Raw genomic sequence first — 20,660 nt, 5'->3', positions numbered from 1 at the left:
TATTTAATTGTATAATGCATGATTTGCATATTCAAACATTTAAAAAAAACTATACAAAATAAATGTAATACAAAAAATAGTTGCAGTTATTATTGTAATGCACTATTAGTTCATTTGTTTTTACACTAGCTGGGTTGTCTTGCCTTGATTCTACTCATTTGATTATTTCTCAATAAAGAACCTTTATTTTCAATAGTCTTATTTTTATTTTATTTTTTTAAACACAAAAACATGACCCCCCCCCCCCCCAAAAAAAAAACCCCCCAAAAAAACAAACAAATAGACAATATCTTCCACAACGAGGGCCCCAGACAGTCTCTTGCATCTCAATCGGGGTCCTGAGAATGGTCAACTGGCCCTCTACATACGTATTTTCCATGACATAAAGCAGAACAGCTAATGCACAATCACAACGCAGCCAGACTCCATTTATCAAAGCATGCATATTCATATCTCTGCATGCAGCCCGGAGAAGCAAAGAACATGTGAGGCCCCTGGGAACCGTTTTGGGGTTCCCAGAGTCTTGCTTCAGCATGACAGCACCACATAGGATGCATGAGGGGAGAAACACCCTCGAGAGCCTCTTAATAGACACCGTCCCAGACAGACCCTTGTCTGAACCAGACTGAGCCATGTTCAAGTTCAAACCAGACGAGGATGGGTGGAGCTGGAGGGGTGGAGTCATGTTACTCCATTGACTTAGACATCGCAGACAGCGTCTGACCAGATTTCTGGTTTTTGAAAGTTTGCTTTTGCCTCCCGCTACCATTTGAGGACGCAATTCCCAGACACTGGGGTCAAAAAGTCAGTCTGAGGCAACTAATCTGCCACTTTGTAGACTAGACTGCAATTCAGATGCGCCGTCTATTGTGTTCAATCCATGGGAATTCTCATACAGTGACTGAAATTAAACCATCGAAATGAAACCGTTGTTACATTCTAATCCCTCAAGCATTTCAGGTTATGTATCTAAAGATTCTTGACAGTGCTGCAATTGCAATAATTCATATGCATGATTATATTTGAAACATATTCTCTATGACAGAACATTTAATCCCTCCTTCAGACATTATAGATCATAAGTATGTGACAGAAACACTAAGACGAGCCCAGGAGCACATCAATTTACTACTGCACATTATGAGCTTCAAAAAATATGAGTTTTTCGCAGTATATTGCCATTTAGAAATCATTGGTATCCTAAGGCTTTGTAAAATGTCACATAGCCTACTGTAAGAAGCTTAACACCTTGACCCCGAGCAGTGGAACATATCTATATGAAATAATGAAGCATTTTAGCCTTGCTTTTACCTTTCAACATGCTGATGGTTTTGCATTTGCAATGAACAGTTATTTACTACTGCTAGTGGTTAAGCATGATGAGGTGTCCATAATGATTACTTGTGGGAGTCATTAGGTGTAATGATTGCTTTACATTGCAAAACCAAGGAAGCATTATCAACCCTGTTGATGCTCTCATATACACAAAATGGTTATATGAACAGTGTCATGAAGTCAAGGACCTTTCATCCCCTTCATAACCAGCAAACCTAAAGGAAATTTTTAAAGTGAAGTAGATTTTAATGGTTTGCGTTTCTCAAAGTGTAAGTGTTTTTATCCGTATGTCTACACTACGGCTGAATTATCTAATGAAGGACTGAAGCTACTAGAGTAGTTCATCTAAAAAGGAAAATCTGATGAAAATGTACTGACCCTCAGGTCACCCAAGATGTAGATTAATTTGTTTCTTCATCAGAACAGGTTTTGCTCACCAACTGATCCTCTGAAGTCAATGGGTGCCATCAGAATGAGAGTCCGAATAGTTGATAAAACTAAACTAACTAAAACTGAGAGAACAACCCGGGAATGGACTTTTTCACTAGAGAAAGCGTTGTTATCGATTATGTAGATCGCAACAGTTTAAAGATAAAATGCCAAAATGATGGATTTGTTTCTGACAAACAAGCTAAATAATTTATTGTTTTGTATTTTCATTGGTTTATGTAGTTTTTACTTGGATGACAAAACAAATGTTGCAATTATTAATGGGAACCTTCTGCATACATAAAGCAGAGTTCAGGCTCACTCACCAAGTTTAAAAAAAAATTTACATTTATTGACATTCCAATGATAGTACTCTGATTCGTTATAAAGGATCAGTTAGTATACTAACTGAAAACACACCTCCAATCCCATTTCAAACCATGTTCAAAGTCTTTATGAGCTTTTGGACCCAAACCTGGTCAGAGCTCATCCAGCTGCAAGGCATGCTGGGAAACTGGTGACACCACAGTATTTATTAACTTCCTGCTTCACTAGTTCACTAGTATTTATAGCTGTCTTGTCTACACTGTTAGTTGTTTCGTGTTGTCCAACATCACAATGGTTTCTCCCAGGTGATTTTTCATTTCATTTGCACAGCCTGATCTTAATGCCAAGTAACATTGCCAATGTCTTGTCTAGCTGCATCTGCTTTCTTTATTTTGACTTACCTGATCCTCGTGCTCTCATACTGCTATCCAGGTAACGTTTTTAACAGTGTGCTTAAAAGAACAATCAAATACAGATGCTAAAGGCTTATATGACTAAAAATGATTGTGAAACAGCTATTTTGTATGCTGTAGAAGTGACAATCTATTATGTCTTTGCTAAATCACATCTCACTGCATTTTACAGCTGTATCCCACACAGTCCTATGCACTCAGAAAAATCAAACATCGAAGAACCTGCTATTTAAAGATCCTTTTTAAAATCATGTCATAAAATGGTCCTGTTCCTCCAACCATCCGAGATAGCAGTTCTCCAGTACATTTATTCTCAGCTCAGTGGCAAAACATTTGAAAGGTGTAATTATGGTTATAGACATAACACTAGGACGTCCCATTAGAGTGTGGTTGGTGATTACACAGGTGCCATGTTGCAGAGCACAGACTACTATTAAAGAGCATGACCTATGGTGAGTGTCCACTCATCTCTGCGAACCTTAAAGTGGAACGAGAGTTGATTACTAACCTCTGGCCCCAGGCTGGCTGCTGATTGACAGCCAGCTCAGGTCCTCCTACTGTTGCCCATTAAATGGGACCATGCATGGTGTGCCTCGACAGCTGTAGCAGGACATCATGACCGAGCATAGAAAAATACAGAGGAATATGAGAGAAAAATCAAGTCAAAAATGTCATCTAGTTTAATTCTAAGAAACTAAAATGTCTATGCACATTTGTTGGCATGCATTTATTTAAGATCTGAGCTTGAAGCTGGAAAGCTACTGTACTTGTGACAAAAGCACTTTGAACTAATTTGCATAAAGGTGTCAAGTAATTGAGAAATCAGCAATTGCAAATATTTGGCAATTGCTAAATTGTTCTGAGTGACTGTCAGGGTGTTGCTATACAGTCGATCCAGTGCTCTGAGTTGTTGCGAAGACATGCTACAGTATGTGGTTGGCTGCTAAACCAAAACATTGCTTTGTGTTCTGGATGGTTGCCAGGGCATTGCTAAACAGTTGTTCTGATTGGTTGCTAGAGTGTTGCTGTACAGTTGCTAAGGTGTCCTGAATTGTTACTAGCGCATTGCTATGTGATTTCTAATGTTTCGTGTGATTGCCAAAGCTGTGCTATATATTACAGGCGTTCTAAGTAGTTGTGGATGCTATGCATTTGATTGCTACCCTGATAGCACACAATGCATCACAGAGAGGTCTATTTGACGTCTGCATTTACATCTGCAAGACATATTATTAAGAGTGTTTGCTCATATGCAGTGTTCGAACTATACCGTGTCCTTAGGGGGAGCCCACTTTTTTGGGGGGGGGGGGGGGGTTAGAGGTCGTGCACAGGCGCATGCCTCAAACAAGGACTTACAACAGCTACAAGTGTATGCACTATTATACATTATCGACACGAGTGCTTCAAAAAAGGACTTATAATGACTTACAAAGATACATAACAGCTACAATATGCACTATTATACTTTATCGACACAAATTGATAGGTCAGGAAGACAGCCTTGAATGATGTTGCGGTCTCCTCCATTAATTTAGAATTCACCTCAATTACTTTATTTGGCAGAATCGCCTTTTGCTTAGTCAATGCCACTTCAATGGCCATCTTGTGTGCAATGCTGTCCCTGTATTTATATATAATTTTTCGCGACTGATTCTGAGCATTAATCATTAATCCACTCCTCAGACAAGTGCGTGCCAGGTACCTTTTCAGACAGAAGAAGGTTTTTTGCGTCCTTACAAGTTGTAACGAGTGGGAAAAAATGTGGCCCCTTTAAGAGCTGCGCGCTCCCTGTAAAACGGCATGCACTCTGTATGATAATGTATAAAGCGCGACTCGAATCCCCCATGTATGCGGGTAATCTCTGTTTGGAAATCATTTTGTTTTAATCTTGTTTGTTTTGTTTTGGTTACGCTGTGGACGGTGGAACATGGGACGGTGAGTTTTGTCTGGCCTAATAACTTTGTGAGCTACCCATATTTTTTCCCCCTCCTGACACAACGCGTTACAAAGTGATGCACCCCAAGCTTCCATCCTTAACACACAGCCATGTATATTGGCTCTTCCATTCTCTCCACTGCTGGCTGTTCCAGTTTAACGCGAGAGAGGACTCGAAGCAAGAAAGCAAGAGGGGTTAGGATCCCAGAGATTACTTTTCTTCAGCTTCATGCGTTTTCACAGTGGGCTTGGCTTGAGGTTTACCAGTGCTTGCAGCAGGTGAATCAGTCGTGCGTCATCACTACACAATTTCTTAATAAAACCAAAATTAATTGAACTACCTTGTTTTCTTTTTGCCCTAGCTATGATGCTATAACTAAAATGGAAGGACTTTGCGCACGATAAATGGCCTCCAACGTTTATTTTTTCTACGAATCTATGACATACTAACATGTGGAATTTGCAGCGCAGCGCCCCCACACCTTCTGTAATCTTTATTGAAGTTAATTAGGTTTTAATCGCCGTCATGCATGAATGAATAATATTTTTGCCATCATAATCACATTACAAAACTGAAATTGCACTTAAAAATATTCACATTGTCAGTATTTTTTGAGACCCCCCAAAATTTCAGATTTCTCGTTTTCAGGGGAGCCCATGTCTTATTAAGGGGAGCCGAGCTCCCCCTAGCTCCCCCGTAGTTCGCACTATGCTCATATGCAATACGTCAATGTCACGTTTCCTATCAGATGTCAAATAGACATCTAGAAGATGTCTTTAAGATGTCTGTGATTTTAAGCAAGCATGTATGTAATACTGACATATCAAAGATCAATCAAGTGTTTGCACACAGCAGATGCTTTCCAGATGAAGCGATCTTTAACAGACATCTCGCAGACGTTTGGATTTGGTCTGGATTTTTGTTAGGGTGCTGCTAGTGCCATGGTGTTTTGTGTGGTTGCTAAGTGGTAATGTACTAGAGTCAGTAAGATAAACAGCTTGTTTTATTAAAACTAGGTCTTTGCACGAGGCAAGCGGTGCGCTGCAGCCCCAGGCAGAAAGAGGGCAGCCGATCCCTAGCAGAGCGCTGCAGGAGAAAGGGAGATCATTAAAGAGGAGGAGGCAGGGAGGAGCACCGTGAGGGCCTCGGAGTGCGCGAGGGGGTGTTTGGGTGAGTATTGTTCCCGCGCCTGACTCGCCTCTCTCAAGAGACTCGGGGTTCCCACGGTCCGCACAGCAAACAAACGCACCTCAGCCTTTCTTCCCCTAGCTTCGCAGTGATGTCATTAATTACCATCAAAATGCGCGCGACAGCGAGCGAGAGTGTGTGAGTCTGCTCGCGAGTGTATGAGCGTGTGTGTGTGAGAGAGAAAGAGCGAGCGAAGCAGCCGCAAAGAAAGGGACCATTGTCTGCGCTGAAATAAAGAAATCTCCACTGAACCATTGTAAACGGGTAAGGCTGGAAAATGCACCAAAATGCAGGGTTTGGTGAGTTATAGTTGGGCTGTCACATCTCGTCAGGAGCCTACAAATAGTGATGTCCAAATGCAAACAGGCCTGTCCTATGACAGACACTGTGATTTACTCACTTCTGTAACTCTGTGGCTTGTTTTTGGACATCAGAGAGAGAGCGAGCGAGAGAGACAGAGTTTACTTTGCTATAATTGTGGACAATGGTGTACAATACAGTAACCTGCAATTGTTATCTTGAAGAACTATTCTTATCGGATTTGAGCCATTTAACCCGTGTGTGTGTGTGTGTGTGTGTGTGTGTGTGTGTGTGTGTAAATGCAGATTAATTGGGACATTTTCCCCAGTCATCTTAATGGTCTAACTAAATTGACTGTGTGTGCATGCGCGTGTGCGTGTGTGTGTGTGTGTTCTACAGTTTATTTTGAGGTTTGGGTGGATAATATCTGCAGTAATACTACAAATTATATAAATATAGAAAATGATAAAAATATCACTAATAAAAAACAAAATAAACATAAGCTAATAAAAGCCAGAATTGTCCCAAGAAGTGAAATAATGACTATATACATAATTATATGCTATTACTCTTATTATAAAAACTGTATAATTATAAATAATTATTCATTTTAATAATTGTTTTAAAATTGGGGTCAAAGGTAACATTTATCCATATTGTTCCTCAGTTGGAATATTAAAATGATTCTATAAATATATATATATATATATATATATATATATATAAGATAAAGTAAGGATTAGTTTAGTTAGTCTAGGCTACATATCTTCATTTAGATGCATTTGTGTTTATTCTGTTCCGTTTAAAAAGGCTAAATGTGTGTATGCCAGTTTGTGTGGATTTGTTTGTTTATTCACATGATCTTTCCTTCAAGTGCCTAAACACTCCCCTAATCATGGTTTTTTTATTATTATTTTTTTTTATGCATGTATAGAAGCATGTTTTTGAGGATGCCAAAATATGGCCTGTACCTGCATCTTTCTGAATGCAGCAAATCTCTGGTGGGCATTAGCTGTGCTCTTGCAGCATTGTGCCCTGGAATGTGTTTGAAATGACCTGAACCACCAATCTAGCACTCATTACTTGTGGGTTGCCCAGCGGAAGAATCCGCACGAAACACTGTCCTGCCTCATTGTGCTGTGTGTGGACCCACAATGATTGTTTTTTATGTGCATCCACTGGAAGTGATGGCGAGTCTGCACCATCAAAGCACAAGCAGATAATTGTAGGCATCTGAGTTCTCCAAGGACATTCAGTGTTAATTGGGAGCTTCAAATGGGCAAAGCGGGCAAAGTGAGGAGAGTGTTTTGTTTGTGCCGTATGAAGCGAGGGGTAAACTTCGTTCAGGCCGTGAGGTACGTCTCGGCCCCTGACTGGATACCTTGTTCTCTTCTCCAGGGCAGGCCTTGGGAAAAAGCCCATTTACCTCGCTTATTCAAAGGCTTCCTGACATCTCCATAATTTGAAACAATGACCTCTGTTCAAAGTGAAGAATTAATTTTTTTCTCCTGATTACTAATTGTTTTTTTTTTTTTGTATTCAGCTCATTGTTGCTATCCAACCGTGCAAATCTTATGTATTTCTTGATCTTTTGGGTCAACTCTTTCTGCTTAGCACTCAGGAATTGTGGGATATTTTGTATAGGTTGGAAAGGATTGCTGACTGGCATGGTGGGATATCCATTATTATAAGCTTGACTGCCCCTGTTGCCACAAGATGGTGCCACCGTGGCATAATGGTTGCCAGAGACAGGCACTGCTATTTTGTCTGGCAAAAGTCCTGGTCTTTTACATATAGACCATGTTCTTTGCTGCAGCTATATTACACAGCATCTGAAAGTATAAACTTTTTTTTTTTTTTTGTCAGAAAGAATTTATGACTTATTAATGTCAGATTTCCTGTGAAAGACTTAAATATTATCTCTGCACAAACATACATTTTGTAATGATGAGGATAATAATGCTGTGAATCTTTTATGGGCATTTATGGAGTCTTTTAGTCCACACAAATAAATGTGACCCCTTTTTATTTGCCTTGATCTCTAGTTGAAGGGAGTGATCTATAAGATATGTTTGCATCTGCATAATGCCTATAGCCACGCTGTCTTCAAAACATACCACTAATTATTATTATTTTATTGTAGTTTTTTCTTGATTATTTAAAGGTTAGCTTAAAAAGTCATGTATGGATTGAATTACATCATCAATGCACATGTTAAATGAAAGTGACAGTTCAAAATGCCATTTTAAAATTGTATTCCTTACAAAAATAGTGTTAAAGGAAATAAAAATACATTATTTAAAGAATTAGAATTAATTATGAACATACATGTAACAATAATTGCAACCATTGTTCTCTTTATGTATCCTTCTTTATTCTTAATTTATTTATTGGTCCATCCATCCATCCATCTCTATGTTGTAATGTGTGTATAAGTTTAAAACGATAACTATTGTTATAGGGTTTACTCTCCCGTCACGAACAAACCTTTATTCTCAGAATGTTTTTGAAAAGCTAAATATGTGCACATATTATACACATGTATAAAACATGTATGAAAAGATACATAAAAAACAGTTCATATGATTTTGGTTCAGCCATTTCTTCTGTATTTTGCATGTAGTTCATTTTACTTCGGTTCTAATCAACTCTGTTACTTGAATGTGTTGTGTTGTTCTGAAACTAGTTGAAACGTAACTTGAAAAGTTGTTATCCAACCCATATTTTGTCAAAACAAACCCAAAATAGCTTGGAAACACAGTGTGCCTCATATCTGGGTGGAACTAACTGACATCTCAGGGGGTCTCCAGGGTCTCAAACCCCCCCAAATCTTCCATTGCCTTCCCTCTTTCAATGGGCTACACTTTACTCAATGCAACACAGGAAGAAGAGAACGAAAAAACAGTCAACAAATCACAACGTCTGCTTGCATGTGAAAAGAACCACAGCAGTGTGTGCTTGCTCTCACAACAGGCAGAGCACATTAACATTCTGTGTTAGTCCTGCGCAGGCTCCTGGGCCCTGAAAGGCGATGCTGAATCGCTGTATGAGTGTGGTGGTCTGCTAGACAATGACTCCACTGTGTGACTTCCTCTTTTTTAAACTTCCCTCTTTTGACAAGTAAAAACTCCCTCACTGCACACACAACATTAATCTAACCTAAATGGCTCAACTTCTCGGGTTTTCTCTTGGTCATGACCATCTCCCGCTCAGAATGTCTCAGTGAGTTATGGTGCAAGCTTTGCTGAATGGAAAGAAAGGGACACTTTTCTCAACCCTTATATATAAGCTGATTCTTTTATGCTCTTCATTTATGATTCTTGAGTGTGTGTTGTTAGATTAAGACAAGCTTAATCTAAACCATAATGTAGATGCTTGCACTGTCAAAGCTGTAGATTACGATGTTTTGTGTATGTGCAAAATGTATTGAAACTCCCTGCGTTCTGACCATGCTGTCTCATATCTGAAGACGTGTTTCTCCTTGGTTTGATTATTTTGTTCTTATGATCCTCCAGATGCTGCACCAACAAGTAGTTTTCCTCTTTTCTGGGACTAAATCCTCCAGATATTTTAATTGAAATTAGTTTGTTTTTATTAGGATAGAAAATAGAACACATACATTTTAATACAATAACAGTGTATTTGCATGCAAATATATGAACCTACAACTGCTCTTTTAGATGGTTGAAATTATAAAAAGAACTTGTTTAAAGAGTTAAAAATTAAATTATTATTAATAATAGTAGTAGCCTAGTACAAAAATAAATGCATAGTAATTATTTAGCAATTTGTTATTTTATGAACAACGATACAAAATAAAATTAATGCATAATAATAATAAAGTATTAGTTTTATTATTATTAATATGCATTTATTATTATTATTATTACTACTACATTAAGCGTCATGTGAATTCTGACTTCTCAGAGATGAGTGACAAGTCTCAAATCTTGGCTCACTCAAACTCACTATATGGAACAAAGTGTATATTTTTCTCTCGTCATAGGAATTTTCTTAGACGATAATGAGTAGACAAAATTTGTAACCCGATTACAAAGACAATATGGCTTGTATTGATGCTTTAGCAATGAAAACACTCATGCCTATAGTGCACTCAAACTGAATGGATAAAGTGACATTAATGGAGATTTAGGAGGGTACATTCAATTTAAAATCAGAACTTATACAACAATAATAACCATATTAGTTTAAATAAATAAAAACAAGTCAGTTATTTTTATTTAGGTATTTTAAAACACTGAGAAGGGGCACATATCAATCTTTAATTAAATCTGATTATCCATCTATCTTTCATTTCAAAATTTCCTATAAATCAGTTTGCTCTGGAATGAAAAGTGCTGTTATGAAACGTTTATGCTTAAGATAAATTTCTGATTTCATGTGTGATATAAAGGCACACAGACTAATGCAAGCGTGCAATTAACCAGAGGCCCGTTTGGCGGTGCGCCAAATTAGGGGAATATTTGCATCACGAACAGCAGAGATTTTCAGGGAGAACGAAAGATGAGGTTGCATCTGAAAAGCTTTGTAGTCAGAATGAAAAGTTCTGCCTGAAAAATGTATTAATACGTTTTAAAATAATGTTTAAAGAACAAATGCCAGGTTTGTGTTTTAAATAAATAAAAAATACATTAAAGAAATAAAGATGAAAACATCCTTGAAAATCGTAGTAGTTAATAATTTGATTCATAATAAACGTGCTTGTAAAGGTCTGTAAGCGCTTTGGTTCAAGCACAATTTCCTCCTTGTTATTTTCTTATTTAATATAACCTTATATTGATTCTTCTATTTAAATGTCTCTATCAAAAAAAAAAAAAAAATATATATATATAATAATAATAATGCTTGTAGGAATATATTTCGATGATGGTGTCTAATATCTGTACAACATTTGTACAGGTCAGAATGATTAACACATAGCCTAATAATAAATGTGTTTATGTTATGATAAAAATGTCAAGACACTTTCAATAATATACTCTCTATATTTATATTTTAATATAGGCTGCATACTCTATGCAATTATAATGTTTGTTAAAGATAGTTGGTTTTAATCGGAACGCACATATATAAGTTTGCATTTCCATTAACAGCATATGCATCCATCACGACCGGCTTTTGTACTCGAGCTCGTAGTGTTGGATACGAGCCAAATGTCCCAGCAAGCAATAGCCGTCATTTCAACGTCTGGGTTAAATATAGACCAGATATAGTCCGGCTATGTGTAACCCACTTTTAGCCCAAATAACATTTAATCTGGATAAATGTATTTTTTTTGCAAAATAACTTGTGAGATGTATGATATTCCATCATGTACGCAGAGTCTAACGTGATTACAAGTTGTTTGGTTTACTTTATTTTACATGTTATATGTGTAGGCTGTGCGTAGCCACGATTTAGCTCGTATTCAGACCCGGTTATTGTAGCCCACTTTTTGTCAAAACTGATTAATTGTATTTTTTTGCCAGGCAGTGCATGAAATGGTTAATATTCAATCATGTTCGCATTGGTATGATATCAAGGCTCAATACGTCATTTCACGGCATGGTAGATCACGATTTAGCTCCGAATTGGACGGGCTATATGCGGTCTGCTTTAGCCCACCTGGCGAAATTATTGCAATCTGGGCTCAGATATAGACCAGCGACCTAGAATATTAGTCTTTGAAATGTTTTCGCTTACACAGCTTAATATATATTTTCTGTCAAACATTCATACACAATCTACGATAAAAATATCTAATCAAATGCAATTGCATTTCCCAACCGCTAGATGGCACAATTGAAACACTACTGAGACATGTCTACTGGAACTAATGCCATTGCGTGACTAGATCACTTAAGCCAAATCTCGCGATAAACATTTCCGCCATTTTATTTTACACGAGGCAGCTGTCGGAGTGCAACGGGTGAGCAACAGTCTGAGTGAAAACCTTCAAATTTCTACTTCGATCTTGTAAGTATGCGTGTTATTTTTGATATGTTTATTGTTTAAATTAGTTAGCTGTTATAATGTGTAGAAACCGTGACATTTTAACATTAACATTGCAGAGTACTACTTTTCTCCAAAAAGTTAACGTTACCTTGCACGTGTTATTGCAAATGTATCTAAATTCAATGAATGTGGTAAGCATGAAACTATGAAACTTATCATTACTATTTTTTTATTATTATAAAGATACCAGTATTTATTTGTATTTAAATTAGAGTTGATTTAAAGCAAATTCAAAAGTACTTTACATAAAATTTAACAGCAGCATAGTGCAACATGAAAAAAAAAAAAATCCTCTCCATTTAATAAAAGGTAGTGGCAAACATAAAGTCTTTAAACTAGTTTGTAAATAATTAAAATATGCAGCATACATTCAGTTTTCAGTGAATTTGTTTCAGATATAAATTTGAATGCTGCTTCTCCATGTTTTGTTTTGACTTTGGAGATATAAAAGTAGCTGGCTACTGTCCCAGATGTCCTGAGAGGTCTGCTCTGGATGGTTCATAGTGCATCAGAAGATTAGAAATTTACTTTGGCCTTAAAATGTTAATTTAATAACCAACTGTAGTTTTTGGATATTAATTTTTTGACAGACAGATAGCCAGTGTAAAAACCTCAGAACTGGAGTGATGTAATCCACTTTATTTGATTTAAAGACACTGTTTATTGGAAATTATCCTGCAATCAGTCAACAAAGTACAGCAATTGAATATACAGAACACTTGTCAGTGACTACCATTAAATGTCTTGTTACCAACATTCATCAAAATATATTTTTTTTGTGTGTGTTCAACAGAAGAAAGCCATACAGGTTTGGAACCAAGTGAAAGTGAGTAAATGATTACATGTTGTTGTTTTTTATTTTATTTTTTTATTTTTTTTAAGTGAACTACGCCTATAAGTATTTTTTATGTTTATTAGAGTTATATGAGTAAGTGATAAAGAATGATTTATAATGATAGTTCACTTTGAAATTAAATTTTGATATGTTTAAGCTTACCTTATGGGCATCCAAGATGTAGGTGTCTTTGTTTCCGCAGTAGTTTCAATTTTTATATATTTAGGTCAAACTGTTCTTGTCTGTCAGTCATATAATGCAGGTCTATATGGTCACCACCTGAAAGAGCATGCACAGAGAAGTCCAAATTAAACAATTCCCCACCATACACACTGATAGCCTAAGACACGAAACGAGCGGTTTGTGTCAGAAAACGAACAGTATTTATATCGTTTTACCTCTTATAACACAGCAACGTCGAAGTGATCTGAGGGCGCGCGTGCTTCGGTGTGTGTGCATTCTGGGCTGGCTTAGTGTAAGTGCGGCGCTTGCGCAAATTAAGCCAGAACGCGGACGCATCACACACCTGGAAGCACGGGTGCCCTCATATCAGTTGGACGTGGTTGTGTACAAGAGGTAAAAACGATATAAATACTGTTCATTTTCTCACACAGACTGCTCGTTTCGTGTCTTAGTCCATCAATGTGTACTTACAATGGGGAATTGTTTAATTTGGACTTCTCTGTGCATGGCCTTTTTAGGTGGTGACCATAGACCTGCATTATATGACTGACAGACAAGAATAGTTTGACCTAAAAAATTGAAACTACTGCGGAAACAAAGACGCCTACATCTTGGACGTTCTTAAGGTAAGCTAAAACATACCAAAATTTAATTTCGAAGTGAACTATCCCTTTAAACTTGAGGGAAGAACTAAAGTAGAAATGAAAATAAAATCTGTTTTCACCTTCATTAGAATGATAATTAAAAAAAATACTGTATTTCAGTTTCAAAACACATTATGGTAGTAGTCAGACATGTCTTGGGATAACAGTGTTACATAATCAATTATAATGTTAATTTTATTTCCATATTCAGAAGTTATGGATCCCAAATATCTAAGAGAATGGCGTCGCTTGAGAGATCGAGTTAATGCTCTCGCTGAAAATTAATAGGTCATTTTCATTGCCATTTAAGTGAAATTACAGAACTTGCATATATGAGCTTGATAAAAATGAACATTCGAGAAGAAAATGTCAGATATATATGTATATGTGTGTGTCTATATAGCCTATATATATATATATATATATGCCTTGTACAGAATTGTTCAATACGCGTATCGTTACACGCCGTATTGCATCACCACTAAGCGAGCAAAAATGTTCAATTATTGATATTAATTATAATATTGATATAAATTATTGTCTATATTGATATAAATTATATAGTCTCAATCTATATTCTGTTAACTCTATCTATTAAATCATCCTAGCAAAAGTGATTGACTAATTAGTTAAAAAGGATTGTCAACAATGTTTTTTTTTGAGCAATAATTCTTTCCTTTTTCTCATTTGGCAGACGCAGTGATGACCAGCTTTCCATCAGCTATGGAATGTGAAATAAAAAATGCTATTTCTAATCATTTCAAACAAGCACCAGGGAGGGCAGGGGGTGGGGGTTATGGATCTAAAGTAAACAGTTAATTCTTAAAAATTAATTGTTTTACATATTTTTCCAATGTTTTATTTGTTCATTTTTATGTTTGAATGTTGTCCAAGTTGTTGTTGTCTATATAATTGTTCAAAATAAATCCCTTTATATTCAATTAGTTTGGATGGATTTTAATTTATGAGAACCTGTTATATTTGAGTGAAAAGAATCCTTATGCCTCTTTTTGTTGTCTATTACATGTATATGTAGTGTAATGGATGACTAGTCTATTCTTGGGCTATGGTTAGACGTCTATTAGATTTTCACTGACAGCCCAAAATCAGCCTTGTTTTAGCCTAGACCCATATTGCCTGTCTATTAGACGTATGTAGTTGTTTAGCGGTCTAATTGATGACTAGTCTATTCTTGGGCTATGTTTAGACGTCTATTGGACGTATAAATATAGTCGTTCAATAGCTGTCTGATTGTCTATTCTTGGGCTATGGTTAGACATCTATTAGACGTATATATGTAGTCATTTAATAGCTGTCTATTCTTGGGGTATGTTTAGACGTCTATTAGATTTTCACTGACAGCCCAAAATTAGCCTCGATTTAGCCTAGACGTCTCGGCTGTGTTTAGACGGCTATTAGACGTCTATTAGACGCAAAATTGCTTGCTGGGGTGGCACCTTCTTCTTGCCAAGTGTTACATTAGCTGTAATTATGTGTAAAGGGTCTGCTCTGTGTGCTGAACACTGCGCCACAAACACTAAAAGCCAACTCAAAGTGGAATTACAACAGCAAACCTCATGAACCGCAGAGACCGGTGTTTATACAGGCCTCGAGTGAGTTTCCTCAAAACCTTTTCCTTTCTCTCAACCATGATGATGAAGTTACTGGATAATAAACCATTAACACATTGTTAACGCCCTGCTTTAACGGAATATGAGCACGCTGGCTTGTGTTGAGAATTATAACCGAGTTATGTGTACAGTATTGTACACATACAGTATATTCTAAATATATTGCATTTGCAATTTTCCATCTCTGCTTTTTTTTTTTTAATAAACATATTTAATTGCATTAGAAGTAAGCGTATTTAAATGTTACAATTTATCTCATTTTGAATTTAGTTTCTGTGTGACTTTATATAGGCTACCAGGACAATCCTGCTAGCACAAGCAAAGGACTGAGACTTCAAGATCTGTTAATTCTCGCGATACAACGAGGTGCGATGTGACATCACACACAATTAGCCTATGCATAAATTAACTCGCGATAATTAATGTTGTTGATGCCTTGATGTTCATACAGTTTAATATCCACTCAGCAGCTTGCACCAACGCACATCCCCTAGATGGAGGCGTAGATCATTGTGGGGTAGGCTATCGATACTTTATTGATCATTTAGGGTTTATTTTCATATGAGCCGTGCCTGTTAGTTATGCATAATCGCAAGCATCTATTTTAGGATTCAAGTAGTTGTTCAATGCCTTGTTCAAAGGATGCGGCGGGGTTGTGTCTTCTATTGTTGGTATTCCAGCCAAAAGATGTCGCCTTTTTCCTTTAGTTCTAAAGATGCGTGAATAGGCAGCTCGCGTGGGGCGCGCTTGACGGGCAAAAAATGTCCTCTCGCATCATCAGTGTATCGTTGTTATGGGAAATCCATTAATACACATTTATGTAACATTTCAATCAAATGTGCCAGGGCTTATTAATCGATGCAATTATCTGCAAACAATGAAAAGTACAGTATGTGCCCATCTGCCTCATTAGATATTCGCCATTCATCAATGGGCATTTGTTAGACTCGCGCACGCACCTCAAACCTGCCTGTCACTGAGCAATGTTAGAGCGTGTCATGAGCTTGCTATTTAGTCATTCCAATAAACTGCAAACCTTCCAAGAAAGTAAAAAAATAAAAAAATAAAATAAATAAATAAAGAGTTTGCTTTTATGAAAGCAAGTGTGGGTATAGCCTACATCAGTCGTGCACGATTTCGGATGCATCCTAACAGTGTTACTGTTGTGGAAGTGATTATAAACTAATTGTACTGTCTTTTTATCAAAATGACACTGAAAAGATGGGAGCGCCATTCATCTTTTATAGGTTATAAGAGAACACTAGTCCAGTAGTGGCCCGAGCAAGGAGCTCTAATGACAGTGAATCGACATAGATGCATACAGCAAACTATAGAAAAACTGGATTCATGCAGCCGGGGGGCTTAAGATATATTAAATTACCATGATTGGGAATTTAGGCATGGTTGAAGCCTGTTGAAGAGGCTGGGGTGTCTGAAAGTGGTGCTATTCATTTCGGTAAAAGAGGGTCAGAAGGTCGGGGAAGTTCACAGGACCTGTTCCTATTCTTATGCTAACTTACAATACAAACTCTAATGCTTACTGGTTTGGAAGATATAAATGATTGGACAATAATCCCGGCGCTCTTGGCTTTGCTAAGCTGCTCTGTCGCTAATTGCTGCTCGTCTGGCTCTTAATGAAAGACTGGGCTTTTTTTCTCCCTGGATATTTCAGTATTTTGGGCACCGTATGTTAGAGGAGACCGAGGCGTGTTGCAAACACATTTTCTACGCCTGTAAAGTGTTGTGACATGTCTCAAACTTTGAAATAAAATTCCATTATTTGTTTAAAATATAGCTATTTATTAAATTCTATGTTAAATCCAATGGAAAACATTAACTGTTTTTAAAAAAATGCGCATAAATTTACGTGGTAGGCCTAATCAAAATATGTTTTTTTATCACTACCCATATTCTCTCTCTTTCTCTTTCGAACTTTCTGTTATATATGAAAAATACAAGAAACATTTAAATAATAAAAAAGAGATTAAACAACAACAACAACGCAAATAGGCTATACATAAAAAATATGGATCAGACGCTTTGTGTGTTTGTGTGTGTGTGTGTGTGTGTGTGTCACAACTGCGACTGTGTTATATAGGCTATCTAAATTAACAATAACTAGGCTGCTTTTTCTGATTATATTTCTAAAAACGACGTGTTCACATGTCCATAAACTATAATCCAGACGAGAATTTGTAGTTTAGCTTCTCTCTCGTTTAAAATCTTTTGTTTTACACAGAGCTAACATCTATAGTCTCAGGCGCTCATTATTTTAGCTGATTTCATAGCTGATTTCTAATCGGCTATATTTAAAAACTCTCCCTTAATGTTAATTTCTTTGTTTACGTTAACCATATGAAAAAAAATGTTTTTCTCCCCTACGTCACGCCTAAAATTTCTCCGTGTTTCTAAATAGGTGAGACCTTTTATGCCTCACTGCACAATGGTTGCTTTTTATCTGCTTATGATATGACAAGCAGAAAATCCGAGCAGAATATATTAATAAACACAAACGGCCATAAAGCGCCACGTGACTTAACACCTGCAGTTAGCGCGCGCACTTTGGTGGGTCATTTCCGGCATTTTTAGCATTCTAATGCGTTCCGTTTAATAACAAAATATGAAGAATGTACATCGGAATTCTGAATAGCCACATTAGAATACATGCAACGGTGTCCTTTGATGTTATGAAATGTTTTAAATTACTCCACGCTTACATTTTGTTATCCAAGCTTAAACTGAGATGCATTTAATTTGTTTTATTTTTACCAAAATAGCTATTTTTATATAGACATTAAGCAAAAAATAAATGCGTCTTTTGTCTTTAAAGCCCAAACAGAAATAAGGCCTAAGCCTCATTTGTCTTTGAACTACAATTTATATTTTGTGAAATTAAGTCAGAGGAATTAATAGTTGGACACAGAGCAAAATCATGTCATCTCTTTCATCTTAGATCATTCGATTGGCCCTTTGGGAATAACTGGACAAACCACTTGAACCTAGTACATCACCTCTGACCCCTGTGTCAGCTGTGACTGGTCCTCAAGAGACTTGTGTTGACATCAGCTTTAAATATGACACTGAAGGGCATCAATTAAGTCTTCTGACTGCTCGATTGCAGACTGGTAAAGATAAATCTGTAAAATATATAAATACGTTTTAGAAAATATATGAATAGTAGGCCTACTCTTTGACAAAGGCATAGCTCTAGATGTTTGTAACTTCACTTTTTTTTTTCTTTTAGGTTATTTTAACAATACATTAAGACTAATATGTATGTTGCTTTAGCATGAATAGTGGTGTTCTTTTTGCAGAATAACAAGACCTATTCTTTTTCTTAAAGAGGCTTGTTTAGAGCAAAGAGCACGTGTCTGGTCAGTTAAGACTGCTTTGACCCCTTGGTCAACCATGATCAGTAATACCCTATTCTGCTGCTTAAACCTCAGAGGTCAGCTAGAAAAGCTTTTGTAAAGATGAGAGGAGAACATGGAGTGTGAGTATGTGGGGACATATTTACCCAAAAAGTGAGCTAAACCTGACAAAATCTCCCAAAACCTCACTTTGGGGAAGTCCTCATTGGTAAAAATGGAGTGAATATAATTACGTTTTTTATTATTATTATTGCAAAAATGCAGGGGAGTTTTGTAATGTTTTTCGGGTTTTAATGGTAGGTTATAAAATGTGTAACTATCAGAAACAATATTTTATGCACTGCCCATGTCTAAGAAAACAGTGTAAGTGTGTTTTTTATGTGCTGGCTCCAACATAACATTGCAAATAAACATTTTTAGAATACAAAAATATAAAATCTATATACAAAATAAAAGTTGTTTTAAAATCTACAACCTAAACTGTGAAATGTAATGTCAAGTACAAAGAGTGCCAAAACTGCTGTGGTTAATAGAAAACATGGAGATTTTAATTTAACAAATATAGGACAATTTAAAGCACAACAGCAAATAGGCTACATTTGGGAACAAACACACTGTAAAAACAGACGTGTGTTGAGTGTGCACTGTTGTTGTCCTCAATATTTCTTCATTGGAAAGTGTTACAACCTTCCTGTCCGGTCAGATGTCAAATGTAGATTTTAAAAATGTTAATTAAAAGCGTTTGTGTATTTCAAATTGAACAAGAGAACCTGCTGAATCAGATGATATTAGCCCACGTGTATTGTAAAATTCATTCATCAAACTAAATTATAAAGGAGACGGGGAGACATCTCGAAGTTTTTTTTTGCCTTGTAGCCTACACATCTTCTATATTTTTAGACAGTGTCGTACTTTTAACTCAGTGGAGTGGTGCTCACATATATGATGCTGGTCTCACCCCTGTAGCTGATTTCTAATTGCAAACTAATGGTGTTAAACTTACCCCATGTTACAGTCTCTCTCCTACAATATTAACCCGACACCCGACGACTAACGAGTCTCTTCTTTCTCCACAGGCTTACCCTGATACGAACGCTATGTTTTTGTTAGATTTAGATGACTGGAAATCGAATATAAAGATTGGTTATTGCTTACAGTAAATGTCTGTTGAATAGCATATATGATAGATATTTGTAAAGTGTTTTTAATGAAATAAAATAAATGAATTTTGTTCTGTTGATATCGTCTGTTTGTTTCTTTCCTTCTTTTTTCTTTATTTAATTGATGCAAGTCAATTACGCCATAATAAATGATATAAACCGACGGGAAGGAGTTTCATTATGCAGTAAAATGGAGAAAAGTTTCCACGTTTTTTTTTAAAAATATTTATTTATTTATTTATTCGCGTAAAAGCAGGTAGAAAATTCCCAGCGTTTTATCGTTGGTGTAATAGTTCATGTACATTAACCAAAGCTTGTGCCCAAACTTATTCAACGTATGCATTTCACCACTGCCTGCAATATGTTTTGATAAGATGATATTGAGAACGTAAACTTTTTAATCTCTTAAAACTCTAAATGATCTGTCCGTATTCTGTGCACTCCACAAAAACTGAATGAAGCAACGGAAGGGGAATTCTATTTAAGAATGTACAGAAATAGAATATTCAAATTCCGATTAAGTTAAATATTGGTTGAAAGTATTCTAAGTAAAAGCTTACAAGATATAAACGTGTGATTTGATGTCATTTGCACTTCATGTATAAAAGTTTGACGTTTTACTAACGATTCACTGACAAACTCGAGAATGAAAACTCTTTAGATGTTTTTGTGATTCTGGAACTGCGCAGGAAAAACGGCCATTAAAGTTACATTTCAATTGAAGATTAAATCTGGTCAGATTTGTCATAGACACATCCATCTTAACTTGAGAGGTGTGTGTGAATTCTTCTTTTATGGCTTAATGTAGGCTAATTTAACCAGTGTTTTACACCAGGTATATTTCTCATCAGCTGACAATATGTTGAATGATTATTCCAGCTCAGACATAGTAA

General features: G+C 36.5%; 2 long non-coding RNA genes across 2 annotated transcripts; both read left to right on the top strand.

Annotated features, from left to right (window-relative positions):
• Positions 1–5,411: 5,411 nt before the first annotated feature.
• On the top strand, positions 5,412–8,514 carry LOC128017342 (uncharacterized). The gene is made up of 2 exons (XR_008184424.1): positions 5,412–5,892; positions 6,863–8,514. It is a non-coding gene; the product is annotated as an uncharacterized LOC128017342 (long non-coding RNA).
• Positions 8,515–11,105: 2,591 nt separating this feature from the next.
• Positions 11,106–19,845, top strand: LOC128017341 (uncharacterized). The gene is made up of 3 exons (XR_008184423.1): positions 11,106–11,904; positions 12,737–12,769; positions 14,300–19,845. It is a non-coding gene; the product is annotated as an uncharacterized LOC128017341 (long non-coding RNA).
• The last annotated feature ends 815 nt before the right edge of the window (positions 19,846–20,660 follow it).

The sequence above is a fragment of the Carassius gibelio genome, chromosome A7, assembly GCF_023724105.1.
Source record: "Carassius gibelio isolate Cgi1373 ecotype wild population from Czech Republic chromosome A7, carGib1.2-hapl.c, whole genome shotgun sequence".
NCBI lineage: Eukaryota > Metazoa > Chordata > Actinopteri > Cypriniformes > Cyprinidae > Carassius > Carassius gibelio.
Note: the sequence above shows the minus strand (reverse complement) of the source record. Positions and strands in the feature narration are given on the sequence as shown.